The sequence below is a fragment of the Triticum aestivum genome, chromosome 3B (assembly GCF_018294505.1).
Source record: "Triticum aestivum cultivar Chinese Spring chromosome 3B, IWGSC CS RefSeq v2.1, whole genome shotgun sequence".
In the NCBI taxonomy this organism is placed as follows: Eukaryota; Viridiplantae; Streptophyta; class Magnoliopsida; order Poales; family Poaceae; genus Triticum; species Triticum aestivum.
Window position 1 is genome coordinate 595,808,374 of NC_057801.1, and position 14,738 is coordinate 595,823,111.

Sequence of the window (14,738 nt, forward strand, 5' to 3'; positions counted from 1 at the left end):
ATCTGAAATCATGGCACTCGGGCCCTAGTGACAAGCATTAAGCATAGCAAAGTCATAGCAACATGTAGGATCAAAAGTACGTCTAGTGGGGGGTGATTAGACTACTTGACCAAATAAAAAAACTTTCCTTTTCCCAATTTTAGTTCTTGGAAGATTTTAGCAACTTAGCACAAGTCAAGCAATCAGCCTACACATGCAATTCTAAGAGTATAGCAGCGGAATGTAAAACAATTGCATATGAAGGTAAAGGGGAGGAGTTTGAGAAGGAAAACGCAATTGGAGACACAGATGTTTTTGTAGTGGTTCCGATAGGTGGTGCTATCGTACATCCACGTTGATGGAGACTTCAACCCATGAAGGGTAACAGCTGCGCGAGTCCACGGAGGGTTCCACCCACGAAGGGTCCACGAAGAAGCAACCTTGTCTATCCCACCATGGCCGTCGCCCACGAAGGACTTACCTCACTAGGGTAGATCTTCATGAAGTAGGCGATCTCCTTGCCCTTACAAACTCCTTGGTTCAACTCCACAATCTTATCGGAGGATCCCAAGTGATACCTAGCCAATATAGGAGACACCACTCTCCAAGAAGTAACAAATGGTGTGTTGATGATGAAGTCCTTACTCTTGTGCTTCAAATGATAGTCTCCCCAACACTCAACTCTCTCTCACAGGATGTGGATTTGGTGGAAAGAAGATTTGAGTGGAAAGCAACTTGGGGAAGGCTAGAGATCAAGATTCATATGGTAGGAATGGAATATCTTGACCTCAACACAAGTGTAGATGGTTCTCTCTCAAAAAATGTATGTTGGAAGTGTAGGCATGTTCTAATGGCTCTCTACACGAATGAAGAGTGGGTGGATGGGTATATATAGCATCCACACAAAATCTAACCATTACACACAACTTACCAAGCTCGGTGGGACCGAATCGTGAAACTCGGTCAGAATGATTTAGCAAATAATGTGACCGTTAGAATTTTCGGTGGGACCGACATGTCAACTCGGTGGGACCGATGTGGTTAGGGTTAGGGCATAACATAATCTCGGTGAGACCGATTACACAAACTTGGTGGGACTGATTTTGGTAATAAGCTAACCAGAGAGTTGGTCAGGCAAACTCGGTGGGACCGATTCGCTCATCTCGGTTAGACCGAAACGTTACGAAAGGGAAATAGAGAGTTTGCATTGCAATCTCGGTGGGACCGATCGCTCATCTCGGTTGGACGGAAACATTACAAAGGGAAACAAAGAGATTACAATCCATCTCGGTGAGACCGAGATCTTATCGGTGAGACCGAAAAGATTAGGGTTTGTGGCAGTGGCTATGACATCTGAACTCGGTGGCGCCGGATAGAAAGAATTGGTGGGGCCGAGTTTGACTTTTGGTTTGGGTCAAATGTGGACGTGAGAAATTAATTGAGGGCTTTGGAGCATATCACTAAGCATTTTGAGCAAGAACCTCATTAAGCAACACCTCATCCCTCCTTCATAGTATTGGCTTTTCCTATAGACTCAATGTGACCTTGGATCACTAAAATAGAAAATGTAGAGTCTTGTGCTTTGAGCTTGAGCCAGTCCTTTTGTCCTTAGCATTTTGAGGGATCCACTTTTCTCATCCATGCCATGCCAATCATTGAGCTTTCCTGAAATATTTATCTTGAAATAGCATTAGCTCAATGAGCTATATGTTGTTAGGAATTACCAAAACCACCCAGGGATAGTTGCACTTTCAATCTCCCCCTTTTTGGTAATTGATGACAACATATAGATCAAAGCTTCGACAAATGATAATAAGATTGAAAAACATTGTCGCTTTGAGAAGTATGTGAAAAGCAAGAGCTCCCCCTAAATTTGTGCATTATTTAAAATTTGCTTTGGACTGCAAATGCACAATGAGTTAGGATCATGGGTTACTCTTCCATGTCACATACATCTTGGTGGAGCGCTCAAAATGATAATGATTGAACACATGCACTCGTCACCAAGCAAACTGAATGATCATATGAGAATAGAAGAGATAATATCATCCAACAAGCATTAATGTAGCATAGCATATGATCAAACACATGATCATCCAAGTATCTCACAAAAGGCATAATGTAACAAGCAGACACACGAATAACGAAGTTCAACCACCAAATACAAGAGAGATCAAAAGCAACACTCTCTCTCGAAGCCTATGATCTATACATTTTTCTCCCCCTTTGGCAACAAGTTACCAAAAAGTTCACAAAAAAATGCATAGTGCTAAATGACTCTCAGGCTTGGTCTTCATGAGGTGGTGTAGAGATGACTCCAAGGACGAAAGCATCAGTCGATGTAGCTGGAGCTGGTGGAGTGGCTGCTGGAGCTGGTGGCACTGAACCTGTTGCTGGTGCAGATGATGTAGCTCTGGTGTCTGGAACAGGCACTGCAGCAGATCTCTGTCCTCTAGGCAATCTAGAAAATGCATCTGTAGTAGACTTGCCCTTCTTCTCCTCCACTTCCTCCTGAAGTTGCTCAACAACTGACTGGATCTCAGTGACCTTGACATCAAGATCATAGAATTTCTGCTCTATGATTCTCTCCAAGCTCTCCTGGTTTTGAGTCAGGGTGGCCAAGCCCTTCTCAATCCTCAAGGTGGAGGCAATCAAGTAGCCAAGCTGATCTTGCTTGCTCTTCGGGAACACTTGAGACGCATCTTCAGCAGTTGGCATCTTAGCAACTTTCTCAGCCCTTAATTTCTCTTTCTTCTCTTGTGCTTGCACAGATGATGGTTCATTTTCATCCATCACAATGGTGTTGTCCTCAAAATCAGGGTAGCTGGGCAGGTGCTCCTTGTCTAAAAGATATGTGCCTGTGCCCATCTTGGAGTTTATGAGCTCCTGAATGTGTGGAGCATATCCACAAGATCTCTTCTGATCAGCAGCAGTCCTTTTTATTGTTTCCACAATCAGACTCATGACTTTGAATTTCTGAGGCACATCAAATATATGCAGCAAGTTGATTGCATGGCCTCTGATCATCTTGTGATCACGTGACTTGGTCAGCAAAGTGTGCCTTCAAATCCAGTTGATAGTAGGCAATCCTAACAATAGGTAATGTACATATCCAAACTTATGTGTCTCTAGTGCAGCATCTGGGATCTCTCTGTCCATACTAGCCATGGAGTTGTGGTCTTTCTTCTTCTTGGCATAGACATCCAAGTCATCCTCATTCTCCTTTGGAGCATTGATCAACTCAGCCCATTCTTCAACTGTGGATTGGTACCTTGTACCCTCAAACATCTAGACAATTTTCCCATATGGGTAGAAGTGAGTTGTGGAGTAAAACTGCATGATGAGCTCATCATTCCACTTGGTGAGCTTCTGGCCAACAAAGTCATCAACTCCACAAGCATTGAAGCTGTCATATACTCCTGGATAGTGATCTTCATTCTTTCTGATGTACTCCCAGTCAATCCATCTCATGTCACATACTATGGGCTAAAACTGTCTCATACAAATCTTGTTGTTCCTTAGTGTGGAACCTGTAGTCCACTGCAGTTCTTGTTCTGACAGCATAGGGATCAGACTATCTCCATAGTCTCAGTCCTACATCCTTCCTGAGCTTCATATCATCTGCAACTGGATGTACATCATTGTGGTCAGGGATCTTGGGATTCAACTTTCTGAAGACAAGTGTGTCATCTTCTTCATCATCAATAGTCTCAGGCACTGGGGCCTTGTTCTTCTCTTCAGCTGGAATACTCCCAGTGTTCCTCTTAGGTGCAAACTTGGGCTTAGGAGTAGCAGCCTTTGGAGCATCTTTGGGCTTAGATGGAGCAGCCCCTGATCTTATAGCATCTCCCATTAGCTTCTGAGCTTTAGGTGCTGTGCAGCAACCTCTTCCTCTTCTTCCATCATTGAGGGCTTTCCAACAACTCTAGACATTGTCTTCTTGACCCTTTCTTTCCTTTTCTTCCCTTCTGCAGTAGCCTCTTTGGGTTCATATTCCAAAGTTACTTGAGTAGAGGATCTGGATTTAGACATGGGAACTCTTCTTGCAGGTGCTTTGGTCTTCATACCAGGCTTAGTGGCAGCAGTTGTGCCATATTCCTTCTTCAGCACCTTCTTCTTAGATTTGGCCTCATCATCAATAGCCACATAGTCCTCATCTTTAGACTCTAAGGTTCTCTTCTTCCTTGTCCTAGTAGCTGCCTTGGGCAAGTTACTAGGTGTGCTCCTACTACCCTCATCTGAGGTACTGGAGGGACTAGTGCCCTCACTCATCTGAACTTGCTCCTCAGACTTATTCTAGCTGTCACTCTGATCTGCCATGATGCAAACACTGACAATAGACCCTGTGAATAGATGTAGATGAGGCAGAGTAGATGAGCATCACAAAGCACAGAGGTTTTTGCAAAAAAAAATTGAGTCAAAAACTTAGTTTTAGTTTTCCATAGAAAGCATTTCAGAGCTACCGATTTGTAAACTCGGTGATACCGAAGCAGCTTTTGGAACCTAAACTAGTGAACTCGGTAAGACTGAGTCACAGTTCGGTGGCACTGAAACTACTAGGGTTTCACAGAGAATTGATCTCGGTCACACCGATTTGCAATTCTTGGTCGGACTGAGAATCACATGTGCAATGGCCTAAGCCAAATCGGTGAGACCGATTTCTACAACTCGGTCGGTCCAAGATGAATTCGGCGGAAACCTAACCCTAAATTTTCAATCCAAGATTAATCTACGGAGTAGTTTTGTTGGATAGGAAGATTTCAAACATGGCAAGATTCATGGCAATGCAATGTGCTAGGAATCGGAGTTAAGAATAGCACAAAGATTCAAATACATACCCTAATGAGGCAATGGACTTGCTACTGCGGCAACGACAGAGCAGAATCCCGTTGACAGCGGCGGAGACCAGCGGCGGGAGGTCACTGGCGATGAGGAGGATGATCCGGAGACCTGATGAGGTAGGGCAGGCTGAGCGCGGGCAAAGGGTTTCAGAAGATTTTCCAAAATTTGACCCCGTGAGTACATAAAGCCTGATCCTGTCGGTGTGACCGAGTGGAACAACTCGGTGGCACCGAGATGCAAAACTGCAAGCAGTTACTGCAACTCGGTGTGACCGAAAAGTTCAAATCGGTTTCACTGAGATTGAAAACCTAGATCAACTTAGTGATCTCGGTATGACCAAAATGGATGAATCGGTCAGACCTAAACGCACAAAGAGGTTTTGGAGGTTTAAGTCTATGATGAATCGGGGACTCCGAGTGCTCCTCACATAGAGTGGTTCGAATCTGACTTGATCAAACTTTGTGATGTAGCATGAATAGAGTTTGAGACAAGAAAAGCATAGATAGCTAGAGAAGGTTCTTAGGCATTCTTGTCCATCCACTTGGCAAAAGAAAAGGAACCAAACAATCAAAACTACAAGTGGATGTCCTCAAATGAGTAAAATATGCAACCAATATGCTCACACAATAACATGGCAAATGAAATATGTGGCAAAGCATGCACAAACATTCTAGAATCTATCAAGCAATTAGCGATGACTAGGTCATCTATATATGAGTATATTGACTTAGGAGTCAAATGAGAACATTTGATCATAGCTCATACTCATTGTTTAAGCACCCGTGGGGTTACCACTTTTACATAAAGCATTGTTGTGTTCACACCATTAGAGTTGCTTTAGCTCAATTCTTAGAGTAAAACTCCCCCTAGATGTGAGATCCCCCCTAAGAGGGTTGAACTAACCTTGGGTTTTGTCGATGATGACTTCATGTAGGTGTTGAAGATGTGGTTGCTCAATGTTGATGTAGATCATTTGGAGCAATCCTTTGGAGTGAGTTGCACTTTCAATACCTACATGGGTTAGTCCCACAAGGAACAAACAGGATATCCATAGACATAGAGGGACACACACACACAACATGATGTCTATGAAAGTGTTAGGTTACCTTGTCCCTTGTCTTACCAACAAGAGGGTTTGTGACTCCATGAACTAGTGCAAGATGTGGAAGTTGATTGCACTCGTTCTCGCCAAAATGATAAGAGTGAAGTATGTTGGTGGAGTCACCCTCAAGAACTCTCTAGTTCTTCTTCTTCAGGATCCACATCATCTTGATGTGAATCCTTGGGGTTGTAGTAGTACTTGATGAAGTAGAACTTGATGTAGTCTTGGGAACCCACTTGACCAAGGCCTTAGGAGCTTCTTCAAATGCATCTATCTCTTCTTGAAGCTTGTCCTTGCCTTTTTGCTTGTGGTCTTGTGGTGGAAGATCATCTTGAGCTTCTGTCCCTTTGAAAGAAGTAGGATCATACTTCTCTTGTTGAGGAACAAACTTTGTCTTGGGGTATTGATCTTCTTCCCACTCAACTCCATTGGCATTGAACTTTCGTTCAAAACCAACACCTTGGTTCTTCCGGTGCCTTCCTTCCTTGCGTATAATTTCCTCGAATTGCTTACTCCCGGCAAGGCTCTTGTAAACACCTTTCTCTATAATTCCCTTCAAAAGGCTATTTTCTTGCTCAAGTGTAACTTGGCTAAGAGAATCATTAGTGGAATCAATAGATCTACTAGAAGCAACAACATTGGATTTAGCATGATTATTGTTACTACTAGAGGAAGAATCTTTCTTGTTCTTGTTACTAGACTTGACTTGAGGCATGTAAGTAGATAAGAGTAAATGCTTGGCAATGTAAGAAGAACTTTTCTTGCGAAGATCATCATTGATAGCTTTTAAAAACTCATGTTCTTGCTCAAGGTTGAGCTTTTCAAAGCGTAACTTCTCATCAGTCCTTCAAAGTTCTCGATGATCTCCTAAGATAGTTTCATGATCTAACTTAAGAGTGTTTAGTTCTTTAGTTAGGAGCTCAATCTTCTCCTTATCATTGTCATTCTTTTTATCTTGATTAGCATGATTATTTGATGTTTCATCATAGTATTCATCACTAGAGTTGTCAACAAGTAAATCATCATCACCTAACAAGTCATCTTCATCACTATTGAAATCAACATACTCGGGATGTGATACCTTTGGGCCTTTAGCCATGAAGCATCTTCCAAGTCCTTCATTTGGTGAGTCAAATATGTCATAGGAGTTGGTTGACACAAGTGCTAGACCGGCAACACCTTCATCTTGAGTATATTCTTAGTCGGAGTGATAGCTTATCTCGGAGTGATGGTTGGAATTGGAGTCGGATACCCATTCACCAACATGAGCTTGATGTCTTCGTTTTGTGTAGCTCCTGCATGACTTGTCCTTCCGTTCCGAATCATTGCTTCTCCAGGATGTTCTTTGTTCATAATGATCATCTCTACTCCTTCTTTCTCTTGATGGTGATTCTTCTCTTCTACTTCTTCATTTTGGAGAATCTTCTATTCTTTTGTCATTGTAGGACCTTGACTTGGAACTTCTTTCCTTGCTCCTACTCTTGTAGAACTTGTTGAAGTTCTTCACCATTAGGCTCAATTCTTCATTGAAGGTTTGTTTCTCACTTGATGATGTGGGAGCTTCACATGAGGCTTTGTAAGCACCACTTGACTTGTTGTGGAGCTCTTCCTTATCCTTGAGTGACATCTCATGAGCAACAATTCTTCCAATGACTGCCATTGGCTTGAGATCTTTGTAATTGGGCATCATTTGGATCAATGTGCACACGGTATCATATTTTCCATCCAAGGCTCTTAGGATCTTCTTGATGATGAATTTGTCGGTCATCTCTTCACTTCCTAAGCCGGCAATCTCATTTGTGATGAGAGAAAGCCTAGAGTATATTTTAGCGACACCTTCACCATCCTTCATTTTGAACTTGTCAAGTTGACTTTTAAGCACATCCGATTTGGTTTCCTTGACGAAGTTGGTACCTTCGTGCATGTCAATCAAAGTATCCCAAATTTCCTTTGCATTCTCAAGATGGCTGATTTTGTTGAATTCTTCGGGGCACAATCCATTGAAGAGGATATCACAAGCTTGAGCGTTGTATTGCAGCATCTTCAACTCTTCCGCGGTAGCTTCACGGTTCGGTTCTCTCCCATCAAAGAATTCACCTTGCAAGCCAATACACACAATAGCCCAAACGGCGGGGTTATGTCCAAGAATATGCACTTTTATCTTATGCTTCCAACTAGCAAAATTAGTACCATCAATGTAAGGACCTTTGCGGTGGTAATTTCCCTCGCTAGACGCCATACTCTCCTAGGTTGCGAAACCAAGGCTATGACTACCAAAAGCTATGGAAATCAAAGCAAATGGAGACCAAAGCTCAGATACCACTTGTAGGATCGAAAGTATGTCTAGAGGGGGGTGATTAGACTACTTGACCAAATAAAAAAAATTGCCTTTTTCCCAATTTTAGTTCTTGGCAGATTTTAGCAACTTAGCACAAGTCAAGCAATCAACCTACACATGCAATTCTAAGAGTATAGCAGTGGAATGTAAAACAATTACATATGAAGGTAAAGGGGAGGAGTTTGAGAAGGCAACCACAATTGAAGACACGGATGTTTTTGTCGTGTTTCCAATAGGTGGTGCTATCGTACATCCACGTTGATGGAGACTTCAACCCATGAAGGGTAACAGCTGCGCGAGTCCACGGAGAGCTCCACCCATGAAGGGTCCACGAAGAAGCAACCTTGTCTATCCCACCATGGTCGTCGCCCACGAAGGACTTGCCTCACTAGGGTTGATCTTCACGAAGTAGGCGATCTCCTTGCCCTTACAAACTCCTTGGTTCAACTCCACAATCTTGTCGGAGGCTCCCAAGTGACACCTAGCCAATCTAGGAGACACCACTCTCCAAGAAGTAACAAATGGTGTGTTGATGATGAACTCCTTGCTCTTGTGCTTCAAATGATAGTATCCCCAACACTCAACTCTCTCTCACGGGATGTGGATTTGGTGGAAAGAAGATTTGAGTGGAAAGCAACTTGGGGAAGGATAGAGATCAAGATTCATATGGTAGGAATGGAATTTATTGACCTCAACACAAGTGTAGGTGGTTCTCTCTCAAAAAATGTATGTTGCAAGTGCAGGCATGTTTTGATTGCTCTCTACACGAATGAAGAGTGGGTGGAGGGGTATATATAGCCTCCACACAAAATCTAACCGTTACACACAACTTACCAATCTCGGTAGGACCGAATCGTGAAACTCGGTCGGACCGATTTAGCAAATAATGTGACCGTTAGGATTTTCGGTGGGACCGACATGTCAACTCGGTGGGACCGATGTGGTTAGGGTTAGGGCATAACATAATCTCAGTGAGACCGATTACACAAACTCGGTGGGACTGATTTTGGTAATAATCTAACCAGAGAGTTGGTCAGACAAACTCGGTGGGACCGATTCAATCATCTCGGTTAGACCGAAACGTTACGAAAGGGAAACAGAGAGTTTGCATTGCAATCTCGGTGGGACCGATCTCTCATCTCGGTTGGACTGAAACGTTGCAAAGGGAAACAGAGAGATTACAATCCCATCTCGGTGAGACCAAGTTCCCTATCAGTGAGACCGAAAAGACTAGGGTTTGTGGCAGTGGCTATGACATCTGAACTCGGTGGCGTCGGATAGAAAGAATTGGTGGGGCCGAGTTTGACTTTTGGTTTGGGTCAAATGTGGATGTGAGAAAGTAGTTGAGGGCTTTGGAGCATATCACTAAGCATTTTGAGCAAGAACCTCATTAAGCAACACATCATCCCTCCTTCATAGTATTGGCTTTTCCTATAGACTCAATGTGATCTTGGATCACTAAAATAGAAAATGTAGAGTCTTGTGCTTTGAGCTTGAGCCAATCCTTTTGTCCTTAGCATTTTGAGGGATCCACTTTTCTCATCCATGCCATGCCAATCATTGAGCGTTCCTGAAATATTTATATTGAAATAGCATTAGCTCAATGAGCTATATGTTGTTAGGAATTACCAAAACCACCCAGGGATAGTTGCACTTTTACAACATCAATCTCAGAACATAGTTGATACTAGGGATCAAACCCTAACAAAACTAACTTGATTACATGGTAAATCTCATTCAACCCATCACCGCCCAGCAAGCCTACGATGGAATTACTCACGCACGGCGGTGAGCATCATGAAATTGGTGATGGAGGATGGTCGATGATGACGACGGCGACGAATCCCCCTCTCTGGAGCCCCGAACGGACTCCAGATCAGCCCTCCTGAGAGAGATTAGGGCTTGGCGGCGGTTCCGTATCGTAAAATGTTATGAATCTTTTTCTCTGATTTTTTCTCTGCGAAAGCAAATATATGCAGTTGGAGTTGAGGTCGGTGGACGTCCAGGGGGGCCACGAGGCAGGGGGCGTGCCTAGGGGGAGGGGGCGTGCTCCCCACCCTCGTGGACAGGGTGTGGGCCCCCTGACGCTATTTCTCTCCCCAATATTTTTTATTAATTCTGAAAAGTTGCTCCGTGGATTTCCAGGACATTCCGAGAACTTTTTTTTCTGCACAAAAATAACACCATGGCAGTTCTGCTGAAAACAGCATTAGTCCGGGTTAGTTCCATTCAAATCATGCAAGTTAGGGTCCAGAACAAGTGCAAAAGTGTTTGGAAAAGTAGATACGACGAAGACGTATCAACTCCCCCAAGCTTAAACCTTTGCTTGTCCTCAAGCAATTCAGTTGACAAACTGAAAGTAATAAAGAAAAACTTTTACAAACTCTGTTTGCTCTTGTTGTTGTAAACATGTAAAGCTAGCATTCAAGTTTTAAGCAAAGATTATGAACTAACCATATTCACAATAACAGTTAGGTCTCATGTTTACTCATATCAATGGCATAATCAACTAGCGAGCAATAATAATAAATCTTGGATGACAACACTTTCTCAAAACAATCATAATATGATATAACAAGATGGTATCTCGCTAGCCCTTTCTGAGACCGCAAAACATAAATGCAGAGCACCTTTAAAGATCAAGGACTGACTAAACATTGTAATTCATGGTAAAAGAGATCCAGTCAAGTGATACCCAATATAAACTAATAATAATGCATGCAAATGACAGCGGTGCTCTCCAGCGGGTGCTTTTTAATAAGAGGGTGATGACTCAACATAAAAGTAAATAGATAGGCCCTTCGCAGAGGGAAGCAGGGATTTTTAGAGGTGCCAGAGCTCAATTTTGAAATAGAGATGAATAACATTTTGAGCGGTATACTTTCACTGTCCACATAACAACTATGAGATCTCGATATCTTCCAAGCTACACACATTATAGCCGATTCCCAAACAGAATGGTAAAGTTTATACTCCCCCTCCACCAACAATCATCAATCCATGGCTTGCCCGAAACAACGGGTGCCTCCAACTAACAACAATCCTGGGGGAGTTTTCTTTGCATTTATTTTGATTTGATTTGATCTTTGGATCATAGGACTGGGCATCCCGTTTACCAGCCATTTTCTCGTGAATGAGGAGTGGAGTCCACTCCTCTTGAGAATAACCCGCCTAGCATGGAAGATACATACAGCCCTAGTTGATACATGAGCTGCTCGAGCATACAAAACAGAATTTCATTTGAAGGTTTGGAGTTTGGCACATACAAATTTACTTGGAACGGCAGGTAAATACCGCATATAGGAAGGTATGGTGGACTCATATGGAATAACTTTGGGGTTTATGGAGTTTGGATGCACAAGCAGTATTCCCGCTTAGTACAGGTGAAGGATAGCAAAAGACTGGGAAGCGACCAACTGAGAGAGCGACAACAGTCATGAACATGCATTAAAATTAATCAACACTGAGTGCAAGCATGAGTAGGATATAATCCACCATGAACATAAATATTGTGAAGGCTATGTTGATTTTGCTTCAACTACATGCGTGAACATGTGCCAAGTCAAGTCACTCGAATCATTCAAAGGAGGATACCACCCTATCATACCACATCACAACCATTTTAATAGCATGTTGACATGCAAGGTAAACCATTATAAGCTCCAAGCTAATTAAGCATGGCATAAGCAACTATAATCTCTAATTGTCATTGCAAACATGTTTATTCATAATAGGCTGACTCAGGAACGATGAACTAACCATATTTACAAAAACAAGAGAGGTCGAGTTCATACCAGCTTCTCTCATCTCAGTCTGTCCATCATATATCGTCATTATTGCCTTTCACTTGCACAACCGAATGGTGTGTATAATAATAATAGTGCACGTGCATATTGGACTAAGCTAGAATCTGCAAGCATTCAATTCAAGGGAGAAGACAAGAAAATATGGGCTCTTGGTTAAATCATCAATCATGCATATCACAGCCACTAAATATTTTCATTATGGTCTTCTCCTCTCAACCCCCAAAGGAAAGAAAAGAAATAAAACTATTTACACGGGAAAGCTCCCAACAAGCAAAAGAAGAACGAGAAATCTTTTTGAGTTTTCTTTTAGTTATTACTAAAAGCATGGAAAGTAAACTAACTAATTTTTTTGTTTTTCTTAAGGTTGTTCAAACACACAAGAAGGAAACTAGAAAAAGAAATTAAAGCATGGGTAGTACAATGAAAGAGTATGAGCACCGACAACTAGAATGAGTGTGTGAACATGAATGTAATGTCAGTGAGAAATACGTACTCCCCCAAGCTTAGGATTTTGGCCTAAGTTGGTTTATGGCCAAGGGTAGCCTGACTGATATCCGAAATTGTAACTGGGGTCGTACTGAGATGCAGCAGCCATCACCTCCTGGGCTGCAGCATGGCGGCGAGCTGCTTCCGTCCTCCTCTTGTACTTGGCTCCTCCCTGGTTATAGCATATCTTCCTTTTGCCTGATAATCAAAATGGGTAGGAGCAGGGAGAGTAACATGGACAGCGCAACGTCTGTCAAAGATTAGTCGATACTGGAGGAATTGTTAATTCCTATCAAGAAAATGATGACTAACCATGGCATTATAATCTAAATAAGCAGAAGCAACTCCCTATCATCTTCATGTGGAGGTATACCAAGATAGTTAGCCACACGAGTCGCATAAATCCCTCCAAACAAATCTCCAACTAAACCATTATTACGCAACCTAGGTGCAACAATTGCCCCAAGTTGTATTGTTTATCACCTAATACAGCACTCTTGAGAACACAAAGATCAGGAACACACATGTGACATGCTTCACCCTGCCCGTTAATGCATCTACCAATGAAGGGAGCAAAATAATGTATAGCAGGAAAGTGAATGCTCCCTATGGTAGATTGTGTTATTTCTCTAAATTCTCCCACGGTAATACTAGCAAGAAAATCTTTATATTCAGATTTATGGGGTTCATTAACACTGCCCCACTGAGGGAGTTTACAAGCGGTGGTAAAATCCTCTAGGTCCATGGTATATGATTTATCATAAATATTAAACAGGATAGTTGGAGAACTACGCGAAGATGTAAATTTAAACCTTCTCACGCATGAATCAGTTAAATACTAGTACTGAGGATACTTATCTTGCATGAAGTCCTCAAGATCGTCATTAAGCACATATGTATCAAATTCATCCTTGATGCCTGCTTTAACCATAAACTCTTCTGACGGCCATTCACAAGGCCGCACGTCAGCTTCCCTTGGTGGTTCATCGTCCGGTTCACGCATTGCGAGCCTGGGTCCCTTCTTCCTTGAAGAACCACCTTGGTACATTTTCCTGAGCATATTTGTTTCTCTGAAAAATTTCTGAAATTTTTAGTAACTCAAAATAAAAGTGAATCAAACTCAACAATACTGATAGCAACTACTCCCACAAGTGCCTAGAGCCTATATTATGCATTAGAATTACTTGGGACCATATAAATTTGACATGCAAGCTAAAGAAATGGGTCACCTAGGCATAAAAAATTTGCAATGAGTAAAGCACTAGAACAAAAACTAATTGGACCATTGGAGGAGTCACATACCAAAGAACAATCTCCCAAAGCAGTTTTGTGAATGGAGCTTTGAGCAAGGAGATCGAAAATCGCAGCAAAATGAGCTAGAACTCTTGCTTGAGCTGGATGGTGATTTTTTTGGGAGGAAGATGGAGTGTGTGGGTGCAGGAATAAGTGGATGGGAGCCACCATGGGCCCACGAGGCAGGGGGCGCGCCCTGTAGGGGTGGGCGCGCCCTAGACCGTCATGGCCAGGTGCTTGCTCCCCCTGCTGTGTTCTCAGTGCCAGATATTCTCAAATATTCCAGAAAAAATCATACTAAATTGGCAGGGCAATTGGAAAACTTTTATTTTTGGGATATTTTTTATTGCTTGGATAATTCAGAAAACAGACAGAAAATACTATTTTTACTTTATTTAATCTAAATAACAAAAAGTAAAATAAAGGTACAGAAGGTTGTGTCTTCTAATTTCATCCATCTCATGATCATCAAAAGGAATCCACTAACAAGGTTGATCAAGTCTTGTTAACAAATTCATTCCAAATAACATGGAACCGGGGGAAATTTCGAATAACACTAGGTTACCTCAATGGGGATATGCACATCCCCAATAATAAGAATATTATATTTCTTCTTGATAGTAGGAAGAGGAAATTCAAAACCTCCAATAATGATAGTTGGAATTTTTCCAATAGAATTGATGCTATGAACTTGAGGTTGTTTCCTCGGAAAGTGTACCGTATGCTCATTACCATTAACATGAAAAGTGACATTGCCTTTGTTGCAATCAATAACAGCCCCTGCAGTATTCAGAAAGGGGTCTACCAAGGATAATCGACATACTATCGTCCTCGGGAATATCAAGAATAACAAAGTCCGTTAAAATAGTAACATTTGCAACAACAACAGGCA